Source organism: Lissotriton helveticus, chromosome 4_2, assembly GCF_964261635.1.
Source record: "Lissotriton helveticus chromosome 4_2, aLisHel1.1, whole genome shotgun sequence".
NCBI lineage: Eukaryota > Metazoa > Chordata > Amphibia > Caudata > Salamandridae > Lissotriton > Lissotriton helveticus.
Genome location: NC_136064.1, coordinates 117935625 through 117955826, shown reverse-complemented (window position 1 = coordinate 117955826; position 20202 = coordinate 117935625).

Genomic DNA, 20202 nt, shown 5'->3' with positions numbered 1-20202 from the left:
CGTTAGTGGACTCCAGATGTATGGAGCCACTCAATGCGACAACAAGCAGCCTTGGTGGCTTCATAAAAAGCATTGTCCCTTTGTGTCACTCTTGCACCATGTTGTATGGTGCAAATGAATGCGAGGTAAAGGGGCTCATGAGTATGCCCCTAAGTCTGGAAGTAGAAATCTTGACCAGGTGAATGTGTGAAAACTATCCACTTGATGGAATGATTTTTGTGGCTGCAAAATTAAAATTTCCAGCTCAAAGTCTAACCAAAAAAAACAATGATTTCAATTGGCTATTCAATTTTGTGAGGTCTTTGCAGGATAAATACGGCGAACCTAGCTCCACTAGAAGATTAACCCTGAAACGTAAATATGCATATCTCTGGACCCCTTATTGTATTTTAGTTTTTCTGTGTTATTTTCCCATTCTCTTTTCTGAATTCTAGAATTTTGGAAACTGGTTGTGAGAGGTTTTTCTTTATTTTATTGTGGTTTGACTTTTTAATCTTTGTGGTATTGCTAAATACCTTAGCTACTTTTACTTTTGTTAAGCCAGTCGCATATATTCCATACCTGCCGGGGGTTAAGGCCAGGTGCATTTATAGAACTTGTGTGCTTGACCTAACAGTACTTTGCATTGATTACTTGAGAAGCACTCATACACCCCAACTGATAACCAATTTTCTTACACTGACCTCATAAAATCATTTCTCCAGAGCCTATCACAAAGGATTATTGATTTCAATGTATTTAAATGAAATCCTTTGCAGGAGATCACAGTATTACTGTCATGTATCCATTGTTTTAGTAATATGGTAGAATTTCGCGTTTTCTTTACTCCGCTGGTGCTCATAATCGTATATATCACTTTCTGTCTCATGGTTGTTGTAGCACACATATTGTATACTAGAATGACGCTGGTACCATACATACGTATTGAAAACTTTCCCACCGTTTATTCTGTGTATATCTCTGAGACAAAGTGAGCATGAGTGACGGAACGAAAAGTACGGTACTGTTTCCATGATCCCTGTGGAGTCAGGGTTGTCATGTTTGATAGTTACCAGAAGCAGCTTTGAGCGCCAGGACGCCTCAGTCGATGTAGCTGCTCGCTGTGCAAATACCTTTGTTTGATTGATTGATTCACAGTGAGACATTATATAAATAGAGCCTGCAGTGATGCTCACAAGCAGTCTCTGCTCTGGGATTTGTGAACACACCTCACTTCACTCAACTCAAAATACAAATTTCCATTTTCATTACAAAAATATTTAGTGCCACTGCTGAACATATTATTTAAATGTTACTGTGTATACACAACTTTAGTACTGTGTGCTGAGTTTCATGTGATTCTCTTCTGCAATGTTGACTTTTCAATGGCTAAACATCAAGTGATACAAATAAATAAAATATATGTGTGCCTTCAATCTGCCAAGGATCATATGATGTCCTGCTTCTATCTGTCTGTTTGTCTATCTCACCATCACCTCAAGGATGAAATGAAATATGTCACAAACAAGAGAGAGAACACACACACATAATAGAGCACAACATGGAGCTCGTAGTATCAAATAATAAAGCAAGTCATATGTCCAGCTACATATCCTATGCATAGTAAGTATATATATATAATGAGAGGTTATGGTGTCATGTAATATCTAGTTTGACGGTAGAGTAGAATTTCTGGGAACTAACACAATCAAAAATGACAGAAAGCACTCTTTCAAGATCAATGCATTTGTTGGTACTACAAACCCCTCTTGGTGTGAGGGTGCATTAAAACAAGTATGTTGCTACTTTTGTAAATGTCCCATAGCAAACAGAAGAGGGATTACTTGGTTTGACCTTGTGAGCATTTTATTTAGTTTCTATGTTTATTTTAAATGTAATGACGATTGTGAACATGGTGCACTCACTTGTGTGGGTGGGCCAAGGGCCTGCCACTGGGAAGAGCAAAAAACCTAGGGATTGAAGGGATAGCACATCAAACTCCAAGCTTTTTATATTTTTTTTAATCATTTATAGGTGATTCTGCATTGGACACCAACACAAGTGAGGTATCATTTTTATTGGGAGACCACGGGGAATGCTGTGTGGTAGGACATTTGTCCCGGCACGGTGATGCCACATGGAAATGTAAGGAAAATGTTATTATTGTAGCTAAATTGGAGGTTTACAGAGGATTCTGGGTAGTAAAACATTGGGGGATACATGTAAGCCACACATCCCTGGACTCCACTGGGTGTCTAGTTTTCAGAAATGTGTGGGTTTGGCAGGTTTCTGTAGATGGCTACCAAGCAGGGGACCAAAAACACATGTGCCCCCTTGCACAACAAGTTTGTTTTATGATACATAATTTTGATGTCTCCGGTCTCCACAATACGTCTTGGGCCCTTGCCTGTTGCGGGTACTTGGCCCACCCATACTACTGAGGTACCATTTTGATAGGTGTCCCCTACGTATGTCCAGAAGGATGGGATTGAGGGGCAGTCACATGGAATGTGGGTACGGTTGCATGTTTTATAAAGTTGCATTTTCCTGCCCTTAGCCTTTTGTGCCTGTATCGTGTCTTAGGAACACGACTGGGTGTAGCTGACAGACTTTGTGAAGTCGTCCTAGACAGTCACACAATAGAAGTTTTATGCTGCCTGTGACACAGATATCACCAACACCAGCTCCCATATTTGCAAAGCCCCCGCTGAGACCTGCACCAACTACTGCTTCAGGAGAAGCAGGAGGCAATTGAGACATGACCACCTACCTCCAGTTCTTCTTCAAGCATAAACAGTGGACCAGTAAAAATGTACTGCTCCCCAGTTTGGGACGTTTTTACGGTTAGCATAGAGGGAGAGCACATTGCAGTATGCAGCATTTGCAACACAATTATTTGTTGAGGTAAGTCTGGTACACATTGTGTTACTGGAGACCAAATGATCCATATGAAAAAAATCTATATGATCAAGTGCGAAGAGCACCTTGAAAATATTGCTGAACATGGTCATGGTGGTGGGGCGAGCCGGGGAATATCAGCTAAAAATCCAATCATGGTAGGAGGTGAAGATGGGAAAAAAGATATGTTCACACCTTGTCCACAGCATTGCAAGTAGAATCACCCACCTCAGTGACTTCAAAATAGTACAAGCCCCTGAGTGAGATAGAGACATCACAGGATACAGTGACTACTCCACCATCTACTTCTCAAAAGACAGTGTCAGTGACCCCAGAATAAGAGAAAATTCAGGATATTGCTACAGGCATGTTTAGGCAGGAGGGAACCTACGAGCAGAAGCATCGAACTGCATGTTTGTCAATGGGAAGCTGGCAATATTGTTAGCCCTGGGCCTTCCTCCTTTTTTGCACCAGCAGCCATCTGCCTAAAAGGGAAGGTACCAAGTGAGACATATTTTGCAGGAGTTGCTGTTCTAGCGCTGCATCATGATATTCTGCAGTTGGTTGGACAAGGTTTTCACTTAAGTGTTGTTCACACCATCCACCTGATGACAGACATGCGGATCTGTTGCCAGGCATCTCAGAACACTGGATCTCTTTTGCAGTAGTAAAGCAAAAGATATCTGCATTGGATTTGTTGGCACAGACGATTGCAATAACATAGCCAAGTCCATGTCATACTGAGGCTATTTCAGGGTACTTTGTTTTGGCCATTGCATCAACCTGCTGGTGCAAAACTTTCTCAAAATAGAAGACATAATCAGCAAAATACTGACCACCTGCAGAAGATCAACTCTCAATTCAGCTATTCTCCTAAAGTCTGAAAGCAGTTGTGGATTATTCAGCATAATGATAGAGCACCAGTTAAATCCCTGATGCAGAAGGTGTCAACACATTGGAACTCAACCTATTACATGGTACAACGTCTCTCTACAAACAGACCAAGGACTATGTCATTCTAGGAGGGGATTTAGTTGAAAAAGGTATGGCCATGGAGGCAGACAAATTGGGCCTAGTCAAATGCCTGACACAGTTGCTACTCCCCTTTGAGGTTTTCACACAGGAAATTATCAAGGATGACAGTACAATGGGTCAAGCTATCCCATTTTAGCATCTCTTACAGGGCCAGTTAAAGAAGGTGTCTGAATGGTCAGCCGTCGCAGGTGTGAATAAAAAAACAGAAGAGCATGCCTTGGTTTTAGAGATTAATCCTTTGCTAGGCTTGTAATACAAGGCTGCAAGAGAACATCATCATGTCCAAATAGTACATCTGTGCCACACTACTTGATCTGTACAAAAACATTCTGCCCAATTTCAATCCCTTTTCTGAAGAGAATGTTTCAAAATATAGGAAAAAAAACAGCTAGAACTTAGAGTCCCACCCTGCAGTTCTAGGCTGCATCCTTCAAATTCCAGAGAGGGTAGTCTTGTCTCACATCAGCTAACAATACCATTATCCAGAACACCAGCAACAGAAGGACCAGACCAAACCTCTGCATTGTATTGGTTTCAATCAATATGACTTAACTCCAGTGCAGAGGTGATGGCAAAACAGGTTGAGCAAGTGGCAGCACCAATGGCTATCCACAGGATGTTTCAGGAGTAACTGGATGATCCAAAAGAGGTCTATGTGGCTCAAAATCCATTGATGCATTCGTATGGAAAGATGCGCCAATGGCCAGAGCTCAGCAGGCTGGCAATAAAGCTGGCTTGTCCTGTAGCCAGTGTGTCTGCTAAAAGTGTGTTCAGTGCTGCTGGTGCAGTTGCTACAGTTGGAAGGATCAGTCTCTCAGTGCAAACCATAGAGATATTGACTATGATCAAAAAGAACCAACAGGTAGAGAAGGAGGATGATTGGTCAGAAATTGAATCAAGTGTGTTAGCTAATCAACTTATGGGTGAACAATCTGCGTTTGAGGACAAACTCTACTTCCTGGACTCAGTATGCCAGTGTACCTATAGAACTTTCTAATTTTTTCTCATTGGAATTCGATCTTTGCAACAACAAAAAATAGCTAGTGAAACATTATTACTTTTGTGTCAAATGCTGCCCCACTATTTTCTAGTCACATATATTGCCAGATTGCTGTTGGACCAGGGTACATTAGAGATGCCTTCACAATTCCTTCATGACAGGGAGACAATGCCTGCCCCTCTCACATGCACTTCCCATTACTTAGCACAAGCAGGTCTGACCTGACCGAAAAGACTGTTGATGTACCAATACCAAATATCAAATTCCAGTGTTGTTCCTGCATCAAAGATGAATACCTAAAACCTAAACTAAATGTTTTGATTGGAAATGTTTTGGAGCCTGAGTGATAAGCGATAATTTGTCCCCTGGAGGTGATTAACTTTTCCAAACATACTTAGCGGAAATTAATTAACCTGTATGATCCTTCTGTTTTTTTCATCACCTTGGATGGCTGCCCCACTATTAGCCGTTTCATTGACTCCGCTACTATACGGATTCGAACACTTATGACCTTCGCTGCAGTGGGGCTTGGCTGCAGTATATTGGAATACTTTTCCAAGGGACGTTCACTTTGTATGCTCACATACTCACATGTGAGCACTGGACTGCACCCCCGATAATTGTACTCTCTTTAACTGGGTATGACTTCGTTACCTTGTCCCAACCGAACACTTTAGTTAAGACAACGATTACTCTTTCGTCCTGATTGAGCTTACTTGGTTACGACATCCGTGTGGGGGAGCTCTGTGTTTGGTGTATGCAGAACTTCCCAGGTGCTCTATTACAACACCCAGATCAGGACGTTTTGATTCCATTTTCTTCAATACCTGGACTTTGACTTGACGTTCCGGATTTTCTTTGTATATGGTTCCTTATTTTAAAACTACACGCCTGGACAAGCCCTTGTGTGACACGCGACGTTATTTTTCATCCTGCCTAGCCTTGAAAAAGTCTTTAGTACTTACCTTTAGTACTGACGAAACACGTGTCGGCTGTTTTTTGGTCAAGCCTACTTCTATGGAATTTTGAATAAAGAACATGAGAAACTGAACTTTCTTGTCTATCTGTGATGTCCAACCACTACTGCTTTAGGAAAACCTATTGTTTATCGAGAAAACAATCAGGAGGTTTATTAATTTGCCCCTGTACATTTGTATGTTAGGAATGTGCTAGATTGGACCCTCTTGCTTTATTTGGCTGCCCCACTATGTTGCTTGCATCAAATGGGAGCAAGTGTACCTACAACCACACTTGGATTGAAACCAGTAAGCATTGCACCAATAAGTGATCTAATTATTGAGTGATTGTGAGTGATGATTGATTATTTATGTGGTGGCTAGCAGTGAGGGAGGGTGGGGTGTACTGTAATGCTAACATTTTCTTGAGTTGATTGATTTGCAATTTTCGGGGCCTGAGTGAAGGGGGTTATTTTTTCCCTGGAAGTGAAGAACTCTCCGTTTGTTTTTGATCTGGAGTTATTTTGCCTTAATACACAGTCAGTGCTTTGTATGCACGTCCTGGGTGGGTAGAACTTCATTGGCCTTGTGACTCTCCTAATCATATCACATCAAATTCCATTGACCCTAGGGGACCAGCAATCGACTGCCACTGTACCACCCAGTAATTTAAACATTTCTTTGCACAGAGCATTATTTACAATTTGTCTTTTCTCTTTTAATTTTTCTCAATATATCTGCTCCTGCTGGTCCATCCATAGAACCCAGCAGGCAGGAGATATCAGCCTGTCGGTGGCAGCAGAGGCTGCAGTGTATCCAGTGAGAATATCCTCAGCAGCCTCAGTAAAAAAAATGTTTTCTTCTACAGGCCTTTCAACTAACTATAAACAGAAGCTTTCAGTGGAAAAATAAATGACCTCTCATTAATGAGTATGGCATTATGCTAAAATAATGCATCCATGCTCATTGATAGCTAGTGCTTTGGGTATTTTGCCATTGTGTGCTGCTGGGGAAGCTGTAGTTGCCAATTATATATTTTAATGTCAATGGACTTCTTTCTACCCTGATTCCAAAGCGACAGATGAATAATAAATAAGATACTACATCACACACCTCACGTATGAAATGTGGATATTATTCTGTCAGCTGTAAGACATTGGGGAACATGAAGGACTGTACTACATGGAAAGGAACAGGCTACATAAACTGTATTTGAAACATTCATTATACTGTATCCTATAGGTCAATCTTGTTATAAAATCAAATGTGGCACACGCCAAGAATAGATTCTTAGATTTTTTTTGTGGGCTTGAATGAAAGTACTTAAGAAAAAATGAAGGAGTGAAGTACTAACAGGTAACTGAGTGGGCAAACGGAAACAACACACCTTGTGTGTTCAGTTTGCAATGTATTGAAAATATTGTAAATGCTGCATTAACTGAAGCAGATGCACATTGCACAGCCTGCACAAATTGAATTGAACCATACTGCACTTCGGCCATAGATGGCAAATGCCATGGGTGAGAAGGGGGTGATGGATGATGGGCACAGTACATCTAGCTCTCTTAACAAATACAATACAACAAACATTAAAAATAAAACACTTTGAACCATAGCGTTGATAACCCTATAGAAATAAAGTATGCGAAGTAGATGAGCAGCATGATCCTCATGAGACATGGTGCCTTGCTTCTTCATCCAAACAATCCAAACAATCATTCATCCTTGGATTCTAATTCACCCAGAGCCAGCATGATCCATGAACCATCATTGAACATCCATCCTTTCTTCCAACCATCCTTTGGCAGATCCCTCCCTTTACCCACCCTTGCACACTTTCACCCACCCACCCTTTCACTCATATACCTTTTTCCATTATTCCTCCATTCTTTCATGTTTCCCTCAGGCCATCAATGCTTATTATGTGAGTGTTTGTGTTTTACAAATAGAAAAGACCATAATAACTCAACCATCACTGCAGCTGGTGAAACTGGGGAGTTCACATGTTGATGACGTCCTGGTACTAGCTAGTGAGTATAATAGTAATTACTTTGTTATGATATTTTTAAAAAATAAATATTTACATGCATACAATCGTGCTTTTTAACTGGTAATTGAATACCAACAATAATTTTAATGTGTCAAGCTGCGAGATATGTATTTTCTTAGTGGATACAACAGAAGAAACGTCTTTAAAATATTTGAGTGTATTCTATTTCATGTTTGTACATTATTTGTTGTCTAATGTATTTTATTGATTTATATTTTTTATATATGTGAAACATAGATTTTAATTGTGCATTCACTTGGTGAATAAAGCATTTATATATTATCCTCTGGCAATTGCAATAGTTTGTACTTGAATGAGGTGTGGCTGAGATTTGAGTGCTTAAGCACGCTATTGAGGAGTCCCAAAGGGAATTTTCTTTGACTTGTTGTCATTACTGTGTCCTGTCCCTTTGGTAAGGAGGACCACTCTCCATTTTTTTTGTATAGAATAAACATAACACATATTTTAGAAGCCAGATACACCAACCCAAATACAACTGCAATATAGCACTACATTCCAGTTAGCACTGCCGTATCTTCTAACAAAAATATCACTCTGGGCATTGGATTGGTTCACAAAGTTAAACAAGCCAGGGATGGAATAATCATCGATGAAAGACATATGGTGTTGGTTGGCAAATGCAATGTGAGTGGGACCTCATAGTTTTCTCCAGCCATGCTGCACTGTTAAAAAAAACTGTTTGTATACAGTATAAATGAATGGGACAGCAGCACACTACATTGTGGTGGGTGGTCCTTGATGACCATGGACACTCCCTCATGAACTCAACTATTAAAGCACGAACAGGAAAAATAAATCTTTCTCAAAAAACATACATGGTGAATATTATTTATAATACTAGCTTACTTGGGCCTGACATTTTCACAGAAGACAGTAGGAACCAAAATGTGTACCACAAGATACATAGGAGAGAAGGAAAGATTATGAAAAAAGCATAAGATAGGTGAACTACAGACTAGAGTAAGAAAGACGACAGGTAAGGGTGACAGAGAAACTTTATTTGTCACCAGCAACATCTGCCTCCAGACAGCACTCCCATCCTGGAACCCAGCACCAACATTCCAATACCACAAGATTCCACCTAAAGCCAACAAGGCTCATATAACCCACCACTAGGGAAATAATAATAATAAATATTAGGATTTACTCGGCTGAGCAGAGCTCATAGCAGTTTTGGTGTTGGTCGGCTCATCCTGTTGACCAGCTTCTCCTGGACCCCCAATGTCCCTCTTCTTGCCCTTGAGTGCTGATGTAAGAAATGAAGAAGATAAAAAACAACAGATTAATGATTCAGTTAATCTCCACAAACTTATTATGAGAGGCAAACACAGTCACATAATTGTACTTCTCTAAAACAGGTCAACTATAGTACTAGTTTCAAGTCTATCAACCATTGTTTAGTTGACCATACTAATCCAAAAATCCTAAGATTTTTATAATGAGCTTACAACAAACATTATGATGGAAAAACCTAATAAGTCCGCGGGAGAAGTCCCATTCACTTCACTCCCAAACGCTTCCTCACCAGCATGTTCACATGACGCTGAGGACGCGTTTGGGTGTGAAGTGAATGGGACTTCCCCCGCGGACTTATTAGGGTTCCTGTCTTTTCCATCGTTGTGTTTGTTGCAAACTCATTACAAATACCTTCAAGGAGGATTGTAAGCCGTATTATTTTTCTCTTCGAACACAAATATTTACCGAATATTATTTGCTTGGTGGTTTTACGTACCCGCGGACTGATTAGGGTTCCGTTTTTTTCATCATAATGTTTGTTGCAAGCTCATTATAAAAATCATCTAAGAGGATTGAAAGCCATATTATTTCATTCTTCGAACACAAGTATCCATTTAATTTTGTACCTCTGGAGGTTTCACTACACCAAGAGGCCCGATAGTAACATTACTATCTCACAGAACACGAGTGATTGTTATATGCCGTACTTTGGGTTTCTATTGCTATATAAAATGTACGGTGAATGCTTTGGCAGTAGTATACAATAAGACTGGACTGCCTTTAAGGACCCACATTGTGTTTTTATATCATTCCGCCCGTGCCTTGACAAAGTCACTCCCAAACGCGTCTTCACTGTCATGTTCACATGACGGTGAGGACGCGTTTGGGAGTGAAGTGAATGGGGCTTCCCCCGCGGACTTATTAGGGTTCCGTTTTTTTCCATCATTGTGTTTGTTGCAAACTCATTACAAATACCTTCTAGGAGGATTAAAAGCCGTATTATTATTCTCTTTGAACACAAGTATTTACTGAATATTATACGTTCTGTGGTTTTACGTACCCGCAGACTGATTAGGGTTCCAGTTTTTCCATCATAATGTTTGTTGCAAGCTCATTATAAAATTCGTCTAGGAGGATTGAAAGCCATATTATTAATTTCTTCCAACACAAGTATCCATTAAATTTCCTACCTCTGGTGGTTTCACTACACCAAGAGGCCCGATAGTAACATTACTATCTCACAGAACACGAGTGTTTGTTGTATGCCGTACTTCGGGTTTCTATTTCTATATAAAATTCACTGTGAATGCTTTGGCAGTAGTATACAATTAGACTTGACTGCCTTTGAGGACCCACTTTGTGTTTTTATATCATTCCGCCCGTGCCTTGACAAAGTCTAAGGGAAGACGAAACACGTGTTTTTTTTTATTGCTTTGGGAGATATCATCAAAAAAGAAAAATAAAGAAATTTACATATTTGAAGAAACCAATTGATGAGGACTCTGTCTTTGGAAAAAGAATATGGGAATGGGGACAGTCTGTTCTCATGCTGCATACATTGATGAATTATCTTTTTTTGGATTACAACCTTGACAACAACTTAGTCTTCAATTGTCTTGATAGACTATAGGGTGTGCTGAATATTTTCTTCATTGGCTTGTAACTATGCATACACAATCTTTGGATTGTGTTTTTTTGCACCTCTTGATAGTAGGTGTGCGAAGAAATAGCACCCCAATTATACTGAATAATAATGTACAAATCTAGAATTTCACACTTTTATTGTTCTACATAGAATACTCATTGATTGTGCGGATCATTCCTTTTGTAAAGGAACACTACTACCAACCCCTGTTTTATTCTCTCTGCAGTGTTTGATAGGAGACACCTCTTCAACTTAAACAGCTTTTTTGAAAAGTGTTTTTACTGTGCACACATATCTTATACTACACACGACATGCAACAATCATGTTGATCAATATTCAAGGTCTGTACATTAAGCCTTCCACGTGTGATGGCCATGCATCTGAAACCTTACATTAAAAAACAAATCTGTGTTACACGATGCCCCTGGTGTGTGTGTGCGTGCACATTATTGTGCTGCCTTTCGGCCTGGGTATTAGTGGCTCTAAAGAGTATCATCAGCCACGGGCAGAGTGCACATCCTAGATCACATGTGACAAACAGTAAACAGTAATGTGTAGATTTGTATTGCTGTACGCTATGTTGTCAGGCTTTACCAACATAGTAGTGTGTCATATGTGAGACTTTCAAATTCACGTTTGACATACATTGCTTGACTGTAATGAGCGTTATAACTATATATGACGTAGCCTCACTGCTGATCCTCCCTCCATCCTAGTACATTCACATGCGCGCGCTTCATGATCGCAACACGTTCAATAATACTGCACACCATTGACAAGAATGCCGAGTTACTTGATAGTGGACGCCGAGAGGCTGGGACTGCACGGGGATGTTCCTGACTGCGAGGAGACAGAGCGGGCGCTAGGGAATGCGAGGACCAGCATTCTCCCTTCCCGGGCGTGCTCCGCCCCCATCTACCGCCTCATTACTGCTCGCGGCCCCCGCTTCGCGGGAGCCGCTCGCAGCAGTTTTCTGATCCTTGGTCTTTGTTTTACCCTGCCTGGTGACTTTTTAAACTCCTGCCGAGTTACTTGATATTGGACGCCGAGAGGCTGGGACTGCACGGGGAAGTTCCTGACTGCGAGGAGACAGAGCGGGCGCCCGGGACTACAAAGAACCAGCATTCTCCCTTCCATCCACAGCTGGTGCCTCTTCCCTGGCGTGCTCCGCCCCATCTACCGCCTCATTACTGCTCGCGGCCCCCGCTTCGCGGGAGCCGCTCGCAGCAGTTGTCTGATCCTTGGTCTTTGTTTTACCCTGCCTGGTGACTTTTTAAACTCCTGCCGAGTTACTTGATATTGGACGCCGAGAGGCTGGGACTGCACGGGGAAGTTCCTGACTGCGAGGAGACAGAGCGGGCGCCCGGGACTGCGAGGACCAGCATTCTCCCTTCCATCCACAGCTGGTGCCTCTTCCCGGGCGTGCTCCGCCTTCTTCTCTTTTTGTACTTAATTGAATTCCCAACGCGCATCGCAGGACGTGCGCGGGACTCAGCTCGGGGCTAAGCCCGGGCCAAGGGCGGGCCCGTTGTAGCCCGTTAGAGCCCGTGTAAGACCGGACCGGGCCCACTCTCTAACTCCACTTACCTTATGCTATAAGATTTGTATGCATGTTCTCCTGCCCCTAGTATCAAACATTTGTGTATGTTGTTACTTAGAAAGCTGGTTGGATTAGTATATTTTCTCCTGTGAAAATGACCACTCGCGGAAGCAGGAGCAAAACTGCCGCTGAAGGGGGCCAGATAGTAGGACCCTTAGATAGTTTCCTCATAAAGGCGAACTCTTTTATTGACCAAGGCATCGCTGACCTTGAACGTAGAGTCTCCCAAGATCTAGCAGTTGCCTACCAAAAACGTTCTTCTTTGGGCCATTTAGCTACTGCCAAAACACCGGATCAAACTAGGAAACCCACCCTAATAGAGGTTAGCGCTGATGGAAGAGGTGTTGCGCCGCGGCCAGGGCGACTGACGCTGGAATCTGGGGATCACGGTTCGATCCCCGGCTCCGGCGGCAGGTTAGCCCAGCACCATGTGACTCTGGGCAATAGCTTGCTTAATCTTCCCGACGGCCCCCAGCGCCTAGAGACCCTAACGGGTGATTGTGCGCTTTACAAATGTGGATTATTATTATTATTATTATGTGCATAGTCTACCAAATGTGGTGGACCTATCAGCATCGGTATGCCTATCAGACTCTCTAACTAGCCTAGAGCTGGAAAAAACTCCAGACCTATCATTGCAAACTACACCAGAGGTCACAAGACAGTTGAGAGGGAATAGGGAGGGGGCGTTAAGAAAAGAAGGAATCAACAGAAAAATAAAAGGGCAAAAAAGACACACAAGCTAGCTATTCACCAGGGAAATAATTTAACTAACCATGTACAGAAGAAGGGGGAAAATAGAAACATAAATTCATCAAACCCTCCTATTAATGAGCTATTGGGAAATACGACCACTGATGTTTTGACTATTTCAGTAGGGGGTGAAAAAGAAAAACAAAATGCGATCGATCGAGGGGTAGATAACCTAATTCTGATAAAAGTGGGAGTGCTAATTAAATCCTACCTCTCTCCGTTAGAAACTAGTTTGTTACGCATTGAAAGACAACTAGCCGAACTAGTTGGTGTATCCAAAAAGAAAGATCCATTAACATCGGGGATTCTAAAGCAGGGAGGAAACAAATTGACCACAAACAAACCTGTGGCCTCAAAGGTAACTAAAGCAGTGGCTACAGGGCATTCCATATTACCTAAATCTCCTGCTATAGCAACAGCAGCAGAGAAGAAAATTATTGAAAAATCCAAAGACCCTGCTGCGCAGGATAAGGTGATCAGTAATACCCCCATAGCACCCACAAGGAATGATAATAGGGACCCTCGTAGGGAAACACCTCATATGAGACCTCCCGTCAATCTTCCCACAGAGGCTAGCCCCTTGGTGGCAGTGATGACTGGGGTTCCGGAGTTGTCTGACACCACAGACGAACCTCCCTGGGCATTAATGAATAAGGTTCAACACTGGCTAAATAAGAATTGTCCTTTACCACCTTACGCCCCGAGCCAGATTTTAACGGTTCGTAGAGTCCCTAGGGTGGGTTATGGAAGGAAATCGATTCAGGGAGACTGTATACTGGTTAATTTCAATGATCCCCGTATAGTGAATCACATTTGCTCTTGGGGCCCCTGAAACACCACTGAGGGAATAGACACTAAATGTCTTTCCTTCTTTTACCCTCCTGGGACACACAATGATTTAGGTCACTGACCAAATTGGCAAAGAGTAGGTAACCGAGCACTGGATAGAGATTGGGAAGATTGGGGTGGCAACCGCATTACATATACCCCCAGGGTAGATTGGGGAGGAAATTCCACCAGATATGCCACACAAGAACCTTCCTTTAGGGACCACTGGAGAGGATTTCCTACTACAAATAGATATAGCTGTTTGGAGATGGTGGACTGACCACCAACCCCACATGGGTATCAGATGGATGGGGAGTGGCAGACTGCTGGCATCTTGCCACACGGCGAAAAAACTTCCCCCCGTCAGGTAGAACCCATTCCATTGGACTTAGGCAGTAGCCCAGTGGTTGTGACCCAGAGTGCTAAGGTGGATTTAGATAGTATGACTGATGGCCACTTATTTTGTCTGATCTCGTGGAATATAGCTGGTCTTTCGAAGAGACTGGAGGATCAGGCATGGTTAAAATTTGTGGAACCCTTCGGAATTGTTTGCCTCCAGGAGACATGGAGTAGGGGATCCCCTGAATTAGATGGCTATCAAACTTTTAACGTTGCAGCAGAACCCTCACAATCGGGAAGAGCTAAGGGTGGCCTTATGACAGACATCTCTGTAAAATATGACAACATAAAAACTGAGATATTGATGTCATGTCCTTGGTTCTTATTACTTGTGTTAAAGGGTTTGTTCTCGGTCCCCCTCCTTCTAATCAACTGGTATTACAACATATTCGACCCCCAATCTACAGTGGTGATACAGAGACTACAGTATGAGATTGTTAAAGCAACAAACAGTATATCTCCTCTTTTTATTATGTGGGCAGGTGATTTTAATCGTTGTTTGTGTAAGTTCAGTGGCTCAAGAGTTTGTGGCTTGTCAGAATTAGATGAGCAGCCGCTTGTACATTTTAAGCATACAAAGCAAGGTGAGGCCTTAAATAACATCATAATCATTAATGATCTTTGTGTTTAAGATATGTCTACCTTCTCGGAAATGTTGAGTATTCCTACCTTCCATGGTGCGGGAGGCCAGACGAGTGTTATAGATTTTGTTTTAGTTTCAAGAAAATATGTTCATCTTGTCAAAGATTTCCAGATTCAGGTTAATCCCACAAGTGATCATAACCCACTTGTTTTGAGCCTGTGTCCTGCGTCTAAGAGAATGCAGACTGCAGAACATCCAATTAAGTTTAGTCAGAATAAGGGGGTTACCTTAAGGTGGGATAAGGTTGATGCAAAACTCCTGGAGAAAGAGATTTTCAAACTAAATAAACAAATGCTCGAAGTCTGCTTAACGCCGTCAAGCGAGACGGATTTAATAATTGATCATTTTGAAGCTCTTTTAACAAATGTGGCCTCCCATCTTCTGAAACCAAAGGGGGCAAAAAAGGGTAATACTCATAAGTGGTTTAACTCTGAATGCTCCAGAGCACAATCTAGCCTAACGAAGGCCTTACGTCAGGAGCCCCGTGATAGGGATTTGGTCAGAGTGGCAAGGAAAACTTATAGAGATGCCATTATCAAACGTAAAACTGAACTAAAAAGACAGGCATGGGACGACTTTGGCAGAGCGTCAGAATTAAAAGATAGCCGACTCTTTTGGGATGTCGTGAATCGTCCTTTTTTAAAATGTGAGGAAAAGGAAACCTTGCAGATGCACATTCCAGGGAGCATATGGGAGGCACACTATGGGGGTATTTTTAATCCTAAGGGGGTTTCTTCTTTTGTCTCCTGTTTTGAAGGGCTCCCTGATACATGGAGGGAATCAGCAGACACGCTTAGTCGCTCATTGACTCTTCCAGAGGTAGAGGCTGCTCTTAGAAAGGAAATAGCTTTGAAAGCCCCAGGACCGGATGCAGTGCCTCTGGATCTTTTTAAATATAACACAGATGTGTGGGCACCCCTCTTATTACTTCTGTTTAAAGCAGTTGTGGTTGGTCGTATCCCGACCTCATGGCAAGAAGCGGTATTGGTCCCGATATTTAAAAAAGGCAACAAAGATGATCCTAGTTGTTATAGACCAATATCGCTAATAGACGCGTCCTGCAAACGTATGGGCAGAGTGATTCTGGCTCGCTTAGAAACTTGGGCCGAATCCAATGGAATCATCGTTGAATCCCAATATGGGTTTAGGCGGGGTAAAGGCACAAATGAGCAGTGCCTACATTTGGCGCTGATCATGGGTAAGTACACGAGAGCCAAGCGTGGCTGTATCCACCTGGCTTTCATGGACTTATCCAGTGCCTTCGATACTGTTTGCAGGGGAAAATTATGGCAAATAATGGAGTCTATGGGGTTCGAGGAGCCATTGGTCACATTACTTCGCAGACTTCATGCTGCCACCACAGTAAAGATCAGATTTGGCCCCACAGGGGAGATGACAAAGCCCATACCATCAACTGAGGGTGTCCACCAGGGGTGCATATTGGCCCCTTTCTTGTTTCTGGTCTATACCAATGGGTTGGAAGCCTTTTTGTTAGAAAGTTGTGCTGATTTTCCCCAGGTAAATGGCAAACGTATACCGATGTTATCCTATGCGGATGACACGGTTCTAATGACCCTAACTGCAAATAGCATGCAAATTTGCCTAAATGCTTTTGAGATTTTTATGCAGGGGTTAGACCTAAGGGTCAACTTTGCCAAGTCTTTTGCTATGGTCTGCGGCCCGAAAGGGGTTAAATCTCGCAGGCTTGTGGTAAGGGACTCGACTATCGAGAAAGTTGATAATTTCAACTATCTGGGGAACTTATTCAACAAAACACTAAGTTGGGATCCGTTAAAGTTAGCGCGTGTAACAAAAAGCTACCCAAACTGTTGAAGCTATTTTTCGTTTTTCCAGCAAACTGGGGCAGAGGCCGGTTGCAGATTTGAAATCCCTATACAAAGCTAAATGTATCCTGGTTGTAACATATGGCGCAGGTGTATGGGGTACTCAATCCTGCAATAACATCCAAGTAATGGAAAATAAGTTTATAAAACGCCTCCTATGTGTCCCTCCAAGCGCTTCTAATCTTTTTTGCCATACTGAATTAGGCTTGGAATTTGTGAGTGACATTATCCATGTTTCTCCTTTGCTGCTTTGGATTGAGGTCTGGCGCTCTGATGATCTGAAACTTACTAAGGAAATATTACTAGATTGTCTTAACCTTGAACATTATGATAAGATCCCATGGTTATCATATGTTAGGGATACTTTCCTTAGAATAGGCTTGGGCCACATCTTTTCAAAAGTTGAGACCATCGGCGCTGAATCAAAGCAATTAACCAAAGAGGCGTACCGCTTAGACTTAGGGATGTTGCGAAATAGCGAGAGTGCGGTCTACCATAGGGGGAGGTTGTATCACCAACCTTACCTTTCGTATATAGAGCAGACACAATGGCGTTTTTATTTAACTAGGTTTCGTCTGAACACATTGCATTTTTTATTTGCATTCCCACAATAGGTAGGTTGGTGTGAGAGTTTACCCTTGTGTGCTTGTAACAATCAAGTGTCTCAAAATACTCTTCATTTAATACTTTTTTGTTCCCTGTACAAAGATCCAAGGAATAGATTTATTAGACCAATCCTGTTATCTCTTGGATCTCGTAACTTTAAAGAGGGATATGAACATCTACTCTCATTATCAACTCCAGTAATATGCAATGCTGTTCTTAGTTTTATCAGAGTAGCACTCAGTATTAGAAACCGATATTAATTAACTACTGTTATAGACTGTTGACCCTCATAAAGGCAATTAGCTCATAGCTTGGCACCAATATTTATTCATTGTATTTGTACTAAATTGATTTGTAAATGATGTATTGACAAAATGTATAATGGTCCGAAGTCAATTGTAGAAAGTTTTAAATTAGCCAATGTTTTGTTATACTTTTATGATTCTGTCTTTATGAATCGAAATAAAGTTTCAAAATGATGATGATGACAAGCATGTCTGCGCATATCCACAACCTTGACAACGACATGTGATGTTCGCCATTCAATCTTTTTGAACAGCATCTCATTAGCGATAGTTGCCGACCTCCAGATTCATGCTACATTAATGTAGATTGCTCATTCTGCGATGTCAAAACTGCAAAAGGAACACACATAAGTACATTTCCTGGCCAGGCAGGAACGGAACAATGCCCAGATACCCGGAACAATTATTCAAACCCCTACACTGGCCTGCGGTAGGCTAGCCCAGCCCACTTTGCTTACCTCTAAATAGTATTACGACAACGCCACATGTCCCAGTTCTTCCACACTGCCTCAGGTGATATGGCCGCATCCACCTCGCATATCACAAAGCTCAATAAAAAAAAGGGATCCATGAGATGTACACCATCCTGGCAATCAACACTGTTTCTAAATTGTGAATCCTACTGCCCGTCGTGTTTCCAAAGGAATCTATGATGTTTACACCATCCTGCAATCAACACTACAACTGAATTAGGAACACTGCTGCCCGTAATGTTTGCACACACAATAATGACAGCGGGTGAGCAGTGGGGCCTGGGTGCACAGCGGCTCCAGTTAAGCAATGTGCTGTGGGAGGGGTGGGCTGCATCATCCTGGGTGCGCAGGTGCTAAAAATGTATGTTGCAGTGCGTAATGATGTGATCTCTGACCTCCTTCAGTCACGTGTCTGCTGGACTGTACTGTAGGCCTGAGCCAGCAGGCATCACTGTCCTACATACATGTGGCATTGGCTGTTAGGGCATAGTAGTGAGCTCATTACTAAGTTTACATGCACACAGGCATCCGTCACTGCATTACATGTGCACATAATGCTTCTAGCATGTGCTCTGTTCCCTTGTATGTGAACCTTGGTATAACATATTAATATTTAACCTTGTTTATTGTCGTGCACTCCAACTCCTCTTTAAACCATGATTACCACTAACAGTTGGTAGATCGTACTTAAAAAAAGAATGATGCTCAACTGGTGTTTTCTATTAAGCTTGAAATAAACCTTCACTTACCTCCAGACGTTTCCACCATTAAAATATTTCTCCCTTTTCAAACACCAAATTAAATGCCCAAAAATGGGGGGAGCGGGTGCTCACCCCGTAATGATGCCCTCAGCATTCTGATGCCTTTCATTGTCGTATCAAGAAACCATCACCGACCGGAGACCTGCTCTCCCACCCTACAAAAGTACCCCGGACTCGTTGCTTGCACCGGCACGTCGTTGGACGTACCGATGGTGGCAGGTGAGCAGTGAAGCCTCGGTGTGCAGGACCTACAATTGAGCACAGTGTGGGGTAAGGGGCTGGGGTGCAGCAGCCTGGGTGCACAGGTGCAGGCAAGCGATGTTCCCATAGCTAATAATCTAATCTCTGGCCATACTGCGGGAGGGGTTAGGTGCGAACAAGTGATGTGGCCATGCGTAATGATGTGATCTCTGACCCCATTCAGTCACATCTCTGTCGCATTTTAATGACCTGCTGGACCGTACTGTAGGCCTGAACTAGCGGGCAGCGCTACCCTACAGACATGTGTAGAGCGCTGTGCTGCGGGAGGGGTTCGTCCATTTTAAGGACTTGCTTGACCATACTCTTTTTCGTGGACCCCAGCATCATATACAAATGGGTGACGGGACCTAAACACTGAGGGCTGGGTGCAGTAGGCCAGGGCTCTGTCTCCTCCTCCCTCTGTTCTTTTGACTCTCTCCCTCCCATTGTCAATATCTTCCTTTCATTCGTACTACCTTTCTTTTCCTCTTCCACACGGCACACATACTTATGTTTCATTTTTGTCTTTCAGGTTTTGTACGCTGCTTCCGGAGGAGTCCTACCCACGTATTTCATGTGATGCTGTTGTTTGTTCTAATAAACTTGTGTTTCCATTTATTTGTGTTGTTTTATTAAAGAATTTTTTTTTATAAATAAGTGAGTGAATAGGTCTTCTTTTTCTGACAACACTTATTTGTAATTTTGCGGTGCACCTATCAAAAATAAACCAACAGACTATTAGATAAATGAAGCCTGCATAATTCTACAACTGCGTGTATCACTTTATAACACCATGAGTACTGCCCGTGTGATTATAGAACCAATAGGCACTGCGTAGGTCCACCGCAGCTTCATGGACTGCAGAGGCCCACCCTGCATATTTAAGTAAAGCCCCGGAGGGTGGCGATCCCTGGACTTCAGTTGGCCTC